This window comes from Anser anser (genome assembly GCF_964211835.1).
Source record: "Anser anser genome assembly, chromosome: 33".
Taxonomy (NCBI): Eukaryota; Metazoa; Chordata; class Aves; order Anseriformes; family Anatidae; genus Anser; species Anser anser.
In genome coordinates, this window is record NC_139754.1 from 559,041 (window position 1) to 573,165 (window position 14,125).

The window sequence follows — 14,125 nt, forward strand, 5'->3', positions numbered from 1 at the left end:
ATAACTTGTAGGAAATATCAAAATACTTGGGTAGAACTGAGATAATGTCTGCAAATCATAGAGAAATTTCAGAAGCTGTGCATACCTCTAAACAAAAAAGGTAGAAGCTGAGAGTAATTGTACTGTGGTAAAGTTATAGGAAAGTTTGACTGAAACTCGTATCTTGATAACTGGAATCCTAATTTCAATCCTAATCCTATATGCTGATAAATTTGAAGTAATATAAGAAAGATTACACCTAATGATAAATAAATAAAGCTGTAAAAAAAACTACATGTATCAGAAACATAAAACTGGAAGGTAACTTTTGGGTCATCTGTGCAAGATAAAGAGGAAGGGACTTACTTACAAAAACTGTAGATGGATGATAATTTCTGTATAACTGTATGAATTATCATCCCTCTTGAGACACATAAGGACTGACAAATAAAAACAACACTCAGAAATCTCTGGCTTATTAATCCCCCTAACTTTTCATTTTAAATTCTTCAGTGTTTTGTATGCTAGAAATTAATGTCTTAATACTTTCAGGTGCCTGAAGAGGAGGAAGTATTCACCATCAGTTTATTCAATGCTACCGGTGGAGCCAGGCTGGGCAATGTAACCACTGCAATTTTACAAATAACAAAGAATGATGATCCCATTTATTTTGCAGGTTAGATATTATTGTTTATAAATGTGGAATACATACACTACCTAAAACGGACTTTTTTCACAAACCAGATCATTGCGAAATCGTAATCCCAAAAGAGCAAGTGGAAAAGCTCCCCAAACTTTTTTTTTTTTTTGTATTTAATTTATATTTGTTTCCTTCAGAACCTTCCCATTTTTTTGTGTGTGTCATTTTTCTCTTTGTTGATGTTGAGATCAGTTAGGAGGCAAGGTACAAAATATTCTCTCGTACCTGAATTATTTCCTACCTTTATCACATACATCTTACTGTTTCATTGAAGAGGAAGATCCTACTAGAGAGAATTAAGAAAACAGAGCAAATGCAAGCAACTCAGGCTTGAACTCAGACAGATTTGTTGCTTTTGTATTTTCAGAACCTGTGACAGTGAGTGTTCAAGAAGGAAGTGTTGCAAACTTTACAGTCCTAAGGAATGGATCTGCTGATGTCGCTGTTGTTGTCCAGTATATTACTGTTAATGGAGATGCAACAGCTGAAGAGGGAGACTTTGTTCCCAGTGGAAAGAACAGTGTCATTTTGTTTGATGTTGGAGAAAGGGAGCAGAATTTATCTGTGTATATCAACGATGATGATACCCCTGAAACTGATGAAACATTTTATATTATCCTTTTCAATTCTACAGGTAAGTCTTCCTTTTTTTTTTTTTTTTTTTTGCTGGCAATTTCTTAGTATCTTGGTCTTATCATAAAGCAATATTTAAATGCCAAGAATTATACGAATAATGTTTGCTTCAAGATTTTTATACAATAAATGCATACTGTGTTTGAATTTTCATCCTTAATTATTTTATTGGAAACAAAAATCAAATGATAGAGTTGATACTTTGCCTGCAAAAACAACTGGAGTGAAAGTCCCTTTTCAAATATAAATGCTCCAAATTAGATGGACTTCAATACAAAAACACAAAGCAAAAAAAAAAAAAACAAAATTTAGTACCCAACAGTCTTAGGAAAAGAGGTATTCTTTTAGTTATTTTTTTCATGCTCCAGAGTGTATTACAAAACTACATGATTTTTGTAAAAACAAACAGAACTGCCATATTTTGGAGGAAGGGTATGTAATTGCTCTATTTTATTAGTAGCGAAAAGTATGCATACATTTTTTTCACTCTGAGACTATAGTTTTAAAAGGCTTAATTTGCAGAAAAATATATGTCACAATTTACCCAGGGGACCACCTCTAAAGAAAGGATTTATTACCTTAGAAATAACGTATTTTTGTTTATTTATTTATTTTTCAAAGTTTACACTTAAAAAGGAATGACCAAAATTATTCAGCCCATTCCTCACGTTTTTGAAATACATATCTTTTAGAATAAATTATCACTGTTATGTAATATACATGAGAAAATAAAAGTGAAGTATAAGAAATTCATAATTTTTCCAGAGCCCTAAGTATTTAATAAAGACCCTCCCCACACCTAGCTCCAACAAAACTCATGGTGTTGTGGGAGAGTCATTTGCAATTGTGTTATCAAATTTTAATTTACTGCCCTTCATTTTTTACTGTTCTCTAGTTGAGAGGTAATAACAGGCTCTGAATCTGCTGCAAATCTTTGCAATGCAAAGCAAAGCTGTATTGAATCAGCCATTGAAACCTGAGGGGCTGTAATTTAATAAAGCAAAGAAAGATGATGGCAATTAACCATCAGACTATACCTTCAGATTGTGTGACACGTTCTCAAAGTAAAATACCTACCAGGTATTCAATTCAAGATTAGGAAACCTAAAATTAGATTTCTTCATCTGTAAGCACGCTAAGCATCTTAGTTCTCATTACAGTCTCTGATGGTCTTAGTCTTTAGCAGTCGATAAGACTGAAGTGATTGAGGTCATGCTACAGTGGACACCCTGCGGCTGGCCTGTGAGTTTCTCACAAGGCAGCATTGATCTTGAGTTGAATCCTTCCCTGAACATTGGTAGCAGGCAGCCAGAGGTTGACAGGGAAAGCAGTAATTTGAGTATAAGGCAGCTAAGCTATTTCCCAAGGTCGGCTGGTATTCACTGTAGTACCCAGGTCTCTTATAAAATATCAGACTAGGGAAAGGATTAGACAAAACCATTCTTCTTCCTTCATAAGTTTTCTCTTTTGTTGTCTCTTTCTACTTTAATAACTTTCTTCAGGATCTACTGGTAGCTCCCAATACTACCCCATTGGGAACATATCATGGCTTTTCTCCTAGCACATGGGGAATGGGTATCCATAGCCTCCTTTTTCCTCTAAAATGAGCATCATATAGTTTTACAGCCATTCTAGAATCACTAAGAATAAAGAATATTTCTATACATATTCCTGAAAGCAAAAGTTGGTTTTCTTTCTATGATTGGTTACATACAGTGGCCTTGACTGTTCTGAAATTTTTTTGGGGACTGTTGTTCCTGAGAGAAAATACAAATAGAGGTATATGAAGTTAGAGGAATAAGCACATTGTTTAACGTGGAACAAAATTTAGTCGGACACTTTCAAAGAAGACAAAAAATGGGGTGGGTGTGGACACATTATGTTCATCTATGGACAATGCAATGGAGTTAGAATTAACATCCCTTAATATTTACCTGTACTAATATGCACACTGAAATCCTGCTAGCTTCCCATCTACATAATAAGAATCTTATGTTTCTTCCTTTTAGATATTCTTTGATATGGGAGTGAATAAACTCTTAGACATTGCTCATAGCTTGTATTTAGTTTAAATGCAATACTTTTCTTCTAGGTCTAAAGAAGGTCGGGGCTCTCTGAATACCTTACTCTTTTATTCTGTACCTCTGAATATCTTATTCTTTTGACTTGTCCAGATGATCAAACAGAAAATGTTACCTCACATAACAACTACATGCAAGGATACTGTGTAGTAAGAATCACATCTTCTCAGTTCATGTCATTTTTCCTGAAAATCTTACGTCTTGCTCTCTGGATGGTACACTACTTAAATACTTTTACTCTGATTTGCCTGCTGCTGAATACCTCAAATTCTGTTTTTCACTGACTTTTATAATTGTCCTTTTCTTTGTATAAAAGCAATTGTAGTGAGTAGAAAACATAATTGGATTTAGAGTTACCTACATTTCTGATTCCAATTTTAATAATAATAATTGTCCTCTTTTTTAGGAGATACAGTTATCTTTAAGGCTGGAATGGCAACAGTTATTATTGAAGCAAATGATGATCCTAATGGAATTTTCTCTTTGGAACCTTTAGAGAAGCCAGTTGAAGAAGGCAAAAGTAACATTTTTTGGTAAGTAACGTTTAAAGAATATCTTTGCACTCTTTTGGAACTGGTGTATGTGGTACTTTATAAATAGCACTTTGATTAAATCAAATGCACAAGTGTGCATTGATAGAAGTGCACTATAGAAAAACAGTTTTACAAAATTTTGGATTAAATGATTTGTAATGTGTTGAAGACATCACCTGTAATACTATGGAGTACACAGTAAATATTAAAAAGTGCACAGAAGCTCATGTTGAAATGTAACTAAATAAGACTTCAGCATTGATGTTCTGTTATAATCTCAGGAACCTGTAGATACAGAAAAATCTGAATGATTGAGCACAATATAACCTAGGCTGACAGAAAAAGAAAAAAAACCACTCAACAAATAGCTAAATAAAACTGTGTGGCACTAGGTGGCTTTTTGTACCCATCTTTGAAATTTTCAACTGCAAACTACTGTATTCTTTCTTTCTGTTTTTGTATTTTTTTTTTCTTTTATCTGTTAATTACAGATTGAAATCTATACTTAAAGTCCGGATGTGACACTCTTCATTAGTCTGACCTTTGAAAGTATTTTCCTTTGTGCCACCATGATATATTGAAGAATTAGCAGGGTTAAAAATTGAATGCACTTGGCATCTCGCCTTGTTACATTCATTTCATAAATTTACTATGGGGTTTTAATTGGATGAAAAAATGATTTTTCGTTAAGAAATCTTGAGACAGGCTGTAAAGAGAAGTTAGGTCACAATAAATGCGATAGTGCAAATAGTTAGGGAAGAGGTTCTTCTTGCATTTAAAAAATCATCCTTTTTTTTTTGTCTGTTTGTTTTAAAGCCTTGAAGCAGATGCTTATGGCTGTGAATTGGTTCTTTATGCTTGTGTCAATACATCTGAAATATGAATAGTCTCAAGAAAAGAGGATATTAAGTTCATTGTGTGTTTGTTGTTGTGCTGTTCACTGTTTTGGGCTTTGTTGTTTTTTTGTCCTTTATAGTCTAATCTGCAGGATAATTTTTGTGGATTTGGTGGTGTTAAGAATATTGTTTTGATGTAAACATGCTTATATACAGGTGCTTTATGGAATTATAGGATACCAAGATCTCCAACATCTGAGGAACCTGCTCAGTCATCATTGATAAAATATATTTACTAGGGATCTGTCTCTTCCATACTGTCACTACTTTGACAGTTGTGTAGCATATAAAAAAGTGGTCAAAGTAGCATGTAACCAAACCACCGAAAACACAGAGGTTTTAATGAGGTAATTGGAGTTAGTGCAGCAGCGCTACACAGCTGGGATAGAGCACCCTGGTTAACGCCACAGAAGAAAAACCTTTGGAAGCAGAAACAACATAAATGTGTTGCTGTGGCTGGACTAGTTTAGCTGAACTAATTCTTCAACCTGATATAATCTATTTATAAGGCATTTTATGTCACCGTGCAAACCGACAGAAGCAAACTTCCTGTATGTAAGCGCACTCTTAATAAAGGCACTGTATGGGTCACTTTTTATTTGTAGTGCCTTTTTGAAATTAGTGTAATTGTGTTAGCAGATAGTTACCAAAAAAAAAAAAATCTTTTCATTTACTACGTTCTTAATCACAAATAACAGTAGATTTCTGAAAGCCGTAGAATGTAATTCTAATTTAATACAAGTGTAAGAAAAAGTTTAAGTAGACTTGATGACTGAAAGGAGAAACGTTTGTGGTTAAATGTAGATGATTCTCTTTCCTGTCTAAGAGTGTCCAAGTATATTAATTTTTAATGTTAACTTTCTGAACTATTATGCATTCATATTTATTATTATAAATTGGAATTACAAGACACAGTGATGTGTAGCTTCACAGTAGTATTCTGCATGGACCTGCGTATGCTACTTCTGTTTTCTAAAGTACGTATTCCGGGAGTAGAATTGTACTGCAAAAGTGGCTGCCTTTAAAAGGAAGGCTTCATGGAACAGTTGTAGTATATTAGCATTTTACTTTATATTACATAGTATATTACTTCTTACTGTAAGGAAGATTACAGTAAAAGGAGTCTCCACATTTTCCTTTTCTACTCAACGCTGATGCATGCCTGCCAGGACTCTCATTCTTTCTGTATCACTGAACAGGATTTTGAGACACAGAGGACACTTCGGCAATGTTTCTTTGACCTGGCAGTTGTTTGATAATAACTCTGCACTGAAGCCAGGAGAAGAATTCTATGAAACTTATGGGACTGTGTGCTTCATGGATGGTGAAAGGTCGAAGTCAATAACACTACGTGCCATTTCAGATAGAATTCCTGAATTCAATGAATTTTACATTCTAAAGTTGGTGAATGCTTCAGGTATTGTCTTCCATATCACCATTTCCTTCATATCTGGTAGAAAAGAGTTATGTTTAATCCATCAAAAAGAAACCAACACTAGAAAGAGCATTGCTTTGAATCATGTCTTGATATCCTATGCTTTTCTGGTAAGGTTTTAGGTCTTATTTTTCATTTAATCTTGATTTCCATATATAGAGAGTTACTCAGTTCCCGAATTACTGTTAAACACATTTTGGTGATCTGAACTTTAAAAGGGATGCCTCTTGGTTTTTGAAATTAAACTTCTTAAAGTTCAGAAGTTTCATTTCAAAAACCAAGAGTTCTGAATTTCAGATACATAGATCTCCATGCACAAAATATAAAACAAAGATACTAACAAAGAAATAACAAAGGTATTAAAGGTTATGTGTGTCTACCATAATAGAGGTTGCTTTTTTGTTTGTTTGTTTCCCTAGAGGAGGTAAAATACTTGTAGTTACCACTTCACATGACTTAAATTACAACTTTAAATTGCTACTGGACACATTTCCTAATCTGGATTAATTCCACTTTAGTACTATTCATGGTCTTCTGTGCTCTGATACAAGTGAAAATGTGTGTTGGCCTTTCCTGTAAGTGAAGTCCATACGGATGTACAAAAGATTTCCTGCTTATAACAGGTAGATCACTGTACACTTTGAACACGGAGATTCTCCATTCACAACATGATCTTCATATCATGAATTCTTACTGTGCAAAGATAGATGACTAACACCAGGACTGGGCAGCAGTTTTAACACACAACTGGTTACTGTTTCTGCAAGGTGTATGTACTTCTGTATCAGAGGCAACAGGCAAGATTTTGCCATTCTCTATTCCTGTAAGTCTTTGAGCAATACAAGAATTGAATTTGGCCCCCATGCTTATCAAACGAATCAAAGGTAACCTACCTTATTGGCTAATTAAGAAAAGATGGACCTTGTCATGTTTCACCTGAAAGACATCTGTGTGTTTTACAGCTGAAAAATAGCATGTGGGTTTGTTTTCTACTGAAATTACATCAGCACAGTGTTTTAAGAATAATACAATTAACCTATGTAATTTTCAAGTTAGATCATTTGCTATAAGTCCAGAGGATCTTAAAGGAGGGTTTGAGGTTTTTTTAGAAACTTGTTTTATTAAAAAAAAAAAAAAGTACTTTGAAACTTTTTTCTGAGTGTGTTGTTTAATCATTAACTTTTACTCTAACTTCTATTACGCAGGTGGGTCTCCTGGTCCTGGTGGTCAGTTATCTGAAACCAGTCCTACTGTAACTGTCATGATCCCTTTCAATGATGACCCTTTTGGAGTGTTTGTTATAGATCCAGAGAGCCAGGACAGAGAGATAGTGGAAGATACTCTTTCTGAAGATGACCTTTCCTATATTACGGACTTCACCATCTGGAGACAGCAAGGCACCTTTGGTGTTGTCCGACTAGGTTGGGAAATACTGTCTAGTACCTTCCAAGCTGGACTGCCATCAATGGTAGATTTCTTGTTGCTTGGATCATTCCCAAGCTCAGTACAATCACAGCCCCACATGAGGCGCCATCACAGTGGAACAGACGCTCTGTATTTCAGTGGAAAAGAGGATGCATTTGGCATTATCGGTCCTGAATACCCATACAATGGAAATAATGCAGTAACCAATTTTACATTTTCAGCTTGGTTAACTCCTAATGTCAGTACAGATGGCTATATAGTTGAAAAGGATAACGATAATGGGACTTTATATTATGGTGTGAAAATTCAGACAAATGATTCTCATGTTTCTGTAGTGCTTCATTATACAGCATTAGGGTCCAATATGACATACATGGCTAAAACATCAGTCATGAAATACCTGGATGAGAATACTTGGCTTCACGTTCTGATTACTCTGGATGAAAGTATAATTGAATTTTACGTTGATGGAATTCTAGTTCTGGGAGGAATGAAGAGTCTAAAAGGAGAAGCAATTCTTGATGGTGAGCCTTTGCTATTTTTCTCCATATATAAAGCTCTGAAATGCATAGTCTAGCCACTTCAAAGGTGGAAGAAATACACTGAAATGATTATATCTGTTAAGTTAATTGAAAGGAATGGATAAGAATTCTTTGAGGATTTTCAGAAAGCCTATGGAAATTGTGTGAATGTTCTAAAAAATTCAAACTGCTGCGATGTTGAGTGAGAGTAGAGGACTATTAATTGTATGGTGTACTATTTTATTTCTGCTTTTAAAATTCCAGGTTGAAGTTTAAGAAATCAAATTTTCCATTTGTAAAAAGAATAGTACTTCTGCAATTAGTAATTTCCATCACACTTGCAGTACTGTAGCTAAGCTGAGAGGCTGAGAGGTTTTTTTTTTTTTCCCTCCCTCGGTTTCTAGAACAAATATATGTGAAATGCAATTATGCTTTTATTGCTAGAAGGATATGTCTGTGCTGTAAATTTTCTTTATTAGTGGGGATGGCGTGTGTCTGGGGATAATGCAATAGTAAGGCAAGTATGTCATCTCTCTCCGTTGAATGTTGGGTAATACACAGTGGTGTGCATAGCAGCCCAGTTTTTCTCAGCATCCTCCACTTTGTGCCCTGGGACTTTTATCAGTTCCTGTGGTTGCTCATCTCTACAACTGCCACTCAGTGTCATATGTATGACAATACACTGAAGAGCACAGCTTTTTTTGTTTGTTTGTTTTCTTTCGTTTTCTGAAAGGCAACTGAAAACAGCTGATGTGTGTGTTTTAGCACAAGAGCATAGCATGGCACAGAATAGGATAGAGTAGGAATGAATATGAGGCAGCTGTGATCCTATAGTTTGGAGACAGAGAAATATAAATGCTGTTGTAAAAAGAGTTTGGAATTTGCATGGAATTACAGTGTGGTGGATGAAATGGATGTCCAGAAGGGTTAATGCAGTAATCATGAGTATCATCAGAATGGATCAGCTGCCCTAGCAGAGGGAAACAAAGTAGGATTTGTTCAGCAAAACAAGGGCTAAAAGGGGTTGCAGTTCTGCTCTGAAAATCTGAGGAGGAAAGAGGGAGCCTCAAGTCTCTAAGACTTATAAAAATGAGGGATGATGATAATGTGCTGCTAGAACTAATAGGATGAAAAACTTGGACAGCATAGGATGGAATTGTTTGGCCTGTGAGGACTTACCTGTAACATTGAGATGAGGCTCAAGGAACCTCCTGATTTTGGATCTCAAGATCAATATGATTCCTCATCCAGGGACAATGAACAGTTTACCATTGGTTTTTAAGAAAAACAGGTAGTCAGTTGCTGACTGTTTCATACAAATACAATAACATGAGAAAAAATTATAATTTCCTTCTCAGGTCCAGGAATAGTAAGAATTGGAGCAGGAATCAACGGCAGCAGTAGGTACACAGGGTTAATGCAGGATGTAAGGCTTTATGAGCGTAAGTTGACACGAGCAGAGATCTATGAACTTCATGCAACTCCTGCAAAAAGTGATGTCCACCCTGTCTCTGGGTATTTGGAGTATTGGCAAGGAGAGACCAATAAATCATTCATCGTGTCTGCAAAGGATGACAAAGAGGAAGAAGGAGAAGAATTATTCATACTAAAGCTCATTTCTGTGCGTGGTGGAGCTCGAATTTCACAAGAAAACACCACAGCAAGATTAAGAATACAGAAAAGTGATAATGCTAATGGTTTATTTGGCTTCACTGGAGCATGTATCCCTGAGGTAAGGTGGTCATAATGGAAATTGTAGGTGATATTTCAGGCACAGAAAGCTAAATGGCAGGACCAAGTGACCTGAACAAACCCTAGATTTTGCAGTGTTTGCTTTTGTGGTTAAGCAAAGTTTTCCTAGGATTTGGAGATGCATATGTTCTGTTAATACAACCTCAGTTCCACTGGGATTTACTATATAATTTTAAAAAACTAAAGAAAAAAATGGTTAAGAAAATTTAGTTTACTATATAAACTGAAGACTAAGGCTTAATTTTTTTTTTCTAGAAAAATATTTTACCTTCACTTCTGTTACATTTGAGTTACCAGTTAAAATGTAAGATTTAATTCTCTGGTTTTTTTTTGAGAATGGATTATTGCAAAGATTTTTATTTTAGTTTTCTGTGTCACATGATGTGTTTGAGATAATTTTACTAGAGATCATGCAATGACAAAGTGTTATGGATTTTTCCACCTTCATTTGCTGTCATAAACTAAGTTATAATTTGCATATGTTTGATGTCAGTTGGTTGATTTAGTAGTGGGTTTTTTTGTTGTTTTAGTTTTAACAGATGAAATCTTTTTTCAGTGGTATCCATTCTATATGCAGAGTGTAAACTTGCTACTTTTTGAGGAGGCTTGAAATAAACATAAATCATTCTTTACTTCTTTAATCAATTATAAGGGGGAATAACATGATAGCTATCTCTACTGGTATTGGATTATTTTGTGGAAAAAAAAATTTAATATAGTTTTCATTTGGGAACTCTTATGAGCTTTAATTACATTCTTTTTTAATCAAAGTGCTTATGATGTTTTTAAAATAACTGTCTTGCCTGAGTGATACTAGTTTTCAGTTTGGTTCAGTTTGCTTATTGTGTGCCTACCATATGCTATGATAATAGATTCCTTCAGGTTCAAGTACCTCTGATACGCTGTGATGCCACAGATCATCAGCCAACCATGAAGAAAAAAAATAATTATATGGCACGGTAATTGTTTTGCACCTATCATATGTCCATTTCACCAGGGAAGTATTAGAGCTCTTAGTGGTGATGCAGGAACACAGCATTTTTTTACCAGTAGTTTAACTGTGCATATCTGTCTACTAGGCAGCTGAAGTCACACACAGTATCTATGCTTTCTTACAAAGCAGCCCTGAAATTTATCTAATGCATAAGATAGCTTTAACCTTTCCAATAACTTTCAGATAAAATTATTTTCTATGTTAATTTTATGAACGTTATTTTCTAAAATAGAAGGTCAGTACCAATTAAAGCTTCATTCCAGAGATGTGAAGTTGTCGCTGCAGAAGTCATGTTATCTGTGAAGATACAGAATTGTAAGGAGGACAGTAGAAGAGAAAAATCTGTTTTTCTGAATGATGATGGTATAGTTTATTTCTATCCATAGTGTGTCTGGTTAGAGAAAGTGCTGATCCAAATCTTTCTTTAAATTATTGCTAAGGAAAATTACAATATTGACGTTATTATAAAGCAATAGTTTCATTTGCTTTCGACAGGTACATTTCAAGCATATTGATTCTGTCTCTGACGCATAGTTTTAGGAAAGGGGTTGTGTCCAGGACGAACTGCAGTGTATTGTTATTTGTTACCTTAATAGTCCTCAGGGAGGCATCAGACTTTTGCAGATTCCACTAGGATTGTTCTGATTGGCATCAAGGTCAGTTTCAGCTTCCTAACACTCCAAAAGAGCTGAAAGTAACATGACAGCAATTTTTTACTTGAACATTTGTCTGGCATTAAATATTTTCGTGTTATTTAATGAAATTGCCTTGATTTACTTTGACAGTAATAAACGTTCCAAATTTTTGCTTTCTTCCAGACTGCTGATGAAGGTTCCACTATATCCTGTGTTGTGGAGCGTACAAGGGGAGCCCTAGACTATGTGTATATAAAGTACATTATCTCACAGGTTGATTCCACTGGCATTAATTACTCTGTTACCGATTTTTCTAATAGCAGTGGCACTATCACATTCGTTCCTTGGCAGAGATCAGAGGTAAACCCTACCTTCCTATTAACAATTCATCCTGTCCTTTACAAACCTCCTGGAAAATACCTTCTGAGGGTGCTTGGCTGGTTTGCATACTAGAGAGTGTTTACTTCACATGGCTTTTCTTATTATTATTTTTTATTTTGTTATTTTATGTTGTTATTTTTTTGTTATATATATATTTTCTTTCTTTCTTTTTTTCCATCCCTGACAACAAGAAAGTGTTATTTGTAGCTCTGTGTGTATGTCAGTTCAAAAGTCACCATGTGTGCATGTACATATTAGATATATGTACATATACATAAAAAATATTAACTGTATTTATGTGTATGTGTACATATACTTTAAAAAGTGTAGATAGTCCATGTACTTTCGAAATTGGAAAATGATCAGGTTTGATCTGAGTGTTGTAACTCAAATTTATGTCCACAACAATTAAATAGGCAATAGTAAGATTCATTGCTGTTCTTGCACTCAAGGCTATCCAGGTTCTGTCTCCTTTTAAATTCAAAATCAGAAACAGGAGATTAAAGGTGTTCTTGTAACAATAGCTGTTTTTGAGTCTCCCTGAAATGATTACTGTCTGCTTTAATCTATTCCTCTGCATAAAGTGTGCGAGCAACTGGAACATAAGGAAATTATTCAATATTCTGGCCTTAGAGACACCTGAAATTGGTAATCAGAATTGCATCTCTGAGTTGGGGGAGAGAAAGAGAAATGATACATAAGGGAAGCTTTAGCTGCTTCTGAGAAAGCTTTCTAAAAGTCTTACGAAATTCCTTATCTGAATTAGTTTAAAAAAAAAAAGAAAAAGAAAAAAGAAATACCAGGATACCAGGATACACTGAAGAGTAGGAATTCAAAGCTACAGAGGCCCACAATTAAAAAATTATGTGGGCAGACTGGAGGTCCAAAAGAGGGCCAGAAAGATGATCAAAGAGCTGGAGAACCTGTCCTCTAAGGAAAGACTCAAGGGGTTAGATCTTTTCACCCTTTAGAAGGGGACTTTGATCCCATTATTACAGTACCTAAAGGGCAGCTCCAGAGTTGACAGAGGCTCTCTCTTCTCAAGAAACCACAGGAGAAGACAGAGGGCAAAGAGTACAAAGATAGAGTGGGAGAGGTTTTGTCTTGAAATTTTTTACAACTACTGGAACGACTTCCTTAGGGACAGGGTCGGGTTGTCCCGACCTCAGCATCTGGGCCAGGGCAATCCCAAGCACAAACACAGGCTGGGCAGAGAAAGCACTGAGAGCACCCCTTGGGGGGGGAAGGACCTGGGCGTGGTGGTTGATGAGAAGCTCGACATGAGCCGGCAATGTGTGCTTGCAGCCCAGAAAGCCACCCGTACCCTGGGCTGCACCAACAGCAGCGTGGGCAGCAGGGCGAGGGAGGGGGCGAAGGAGGAAATTCTTCCCTCAGAGGGCGGTGAGGCCCAGGCCCAGGCTGCCCAGAGGAGCTGCGGCTGCCCCATCCCTGGCAGAGCCCAAGGCCAGGCTGGATGGGGCTGAGGGCAGCCTGGGCTGGGGGGAGGTGTCCCTGCCCATGGCAGGGGGTGGCGCTGGGTGGGCTTTAAGGTCCCTTCCAGCCCAAACCAATGTATGGTTCTATGGTAGAATTCCCATCACCAGGGGTGCTTAAGATGCAGTTGAACATGGTGCTGGATTATTTCATCTATTTTTTTTTTTTCCATGAAACATTGAACTTCATCTTTTGATGTCCCATCCAACGTGGGCTGTCCTATGATTAAAATTCTGTGGTAATAAACAGCGTGTGCTAGAAATAGAAATAAAAATAATCTGTTTCAATGAATTCAATCCTGATGTACAGCACAGAATTGTTAAATTTATTTGAAGAAGTGGTGCGGGACCACAGTACTGTAGAAACAACATACACTTTCTATTATTGTTTGTATAATAAGGATGAATTGTGAGTAGAAAATACCATCCTCAGTTTCACTTATATCAGGCTGCAGAAGTCAATGTGGACTCAAATTCGCTGAAGTCATTTGCAGGGATCCCAGTGACTTCACTAGAACTGTGAATCTGGATAATGTAATGACTGGCAAAAGCGTGTGGTATCTGAAAATAGTTCATTCATGTTATAATAGTTTGTTCATTCAGCTTTATTTCTCTGTGAAATGATATTACTGCATTTCATACAATCATATATAGCAGAAATTTCCAA

At 36.0% G+C, this 14,125-nt stretch overlaps 1 pseudogene across 1 annotated transcript in view; it reads left to right on the plus strand.

Annotated features, from left to right (window-relative positions):
• LOC310888311 (adhesion G-protein coupled receptor V1-like) overlaps nt 1-14,125 on the plus strand; it is a 96,754-nt pseudogene that overhangs the window by 48,758 nt on the left and 33,871 nt on the right. The window contains exons 31-37 of the transcript in view: nt 532-655; nt 1,047-1,313; nt 3,800-3,926; nt 6,022-6,239; nt 7,463-8,206; nt 9,562-9,935; nt 11,768-11,944. The product of the transcript in view is annotated as an adhesion G-protein coupled receptor V1-like (transcript). The remainder of the gene's footprint in view (nt 1-531; nt 656-1,046; nt 1,314-3,799; nt 3,927-6,021; nt 6,240-7,462; nt 8,207-9,561; nt 9,936-11,767; nt 11,945-14,125) is intronic.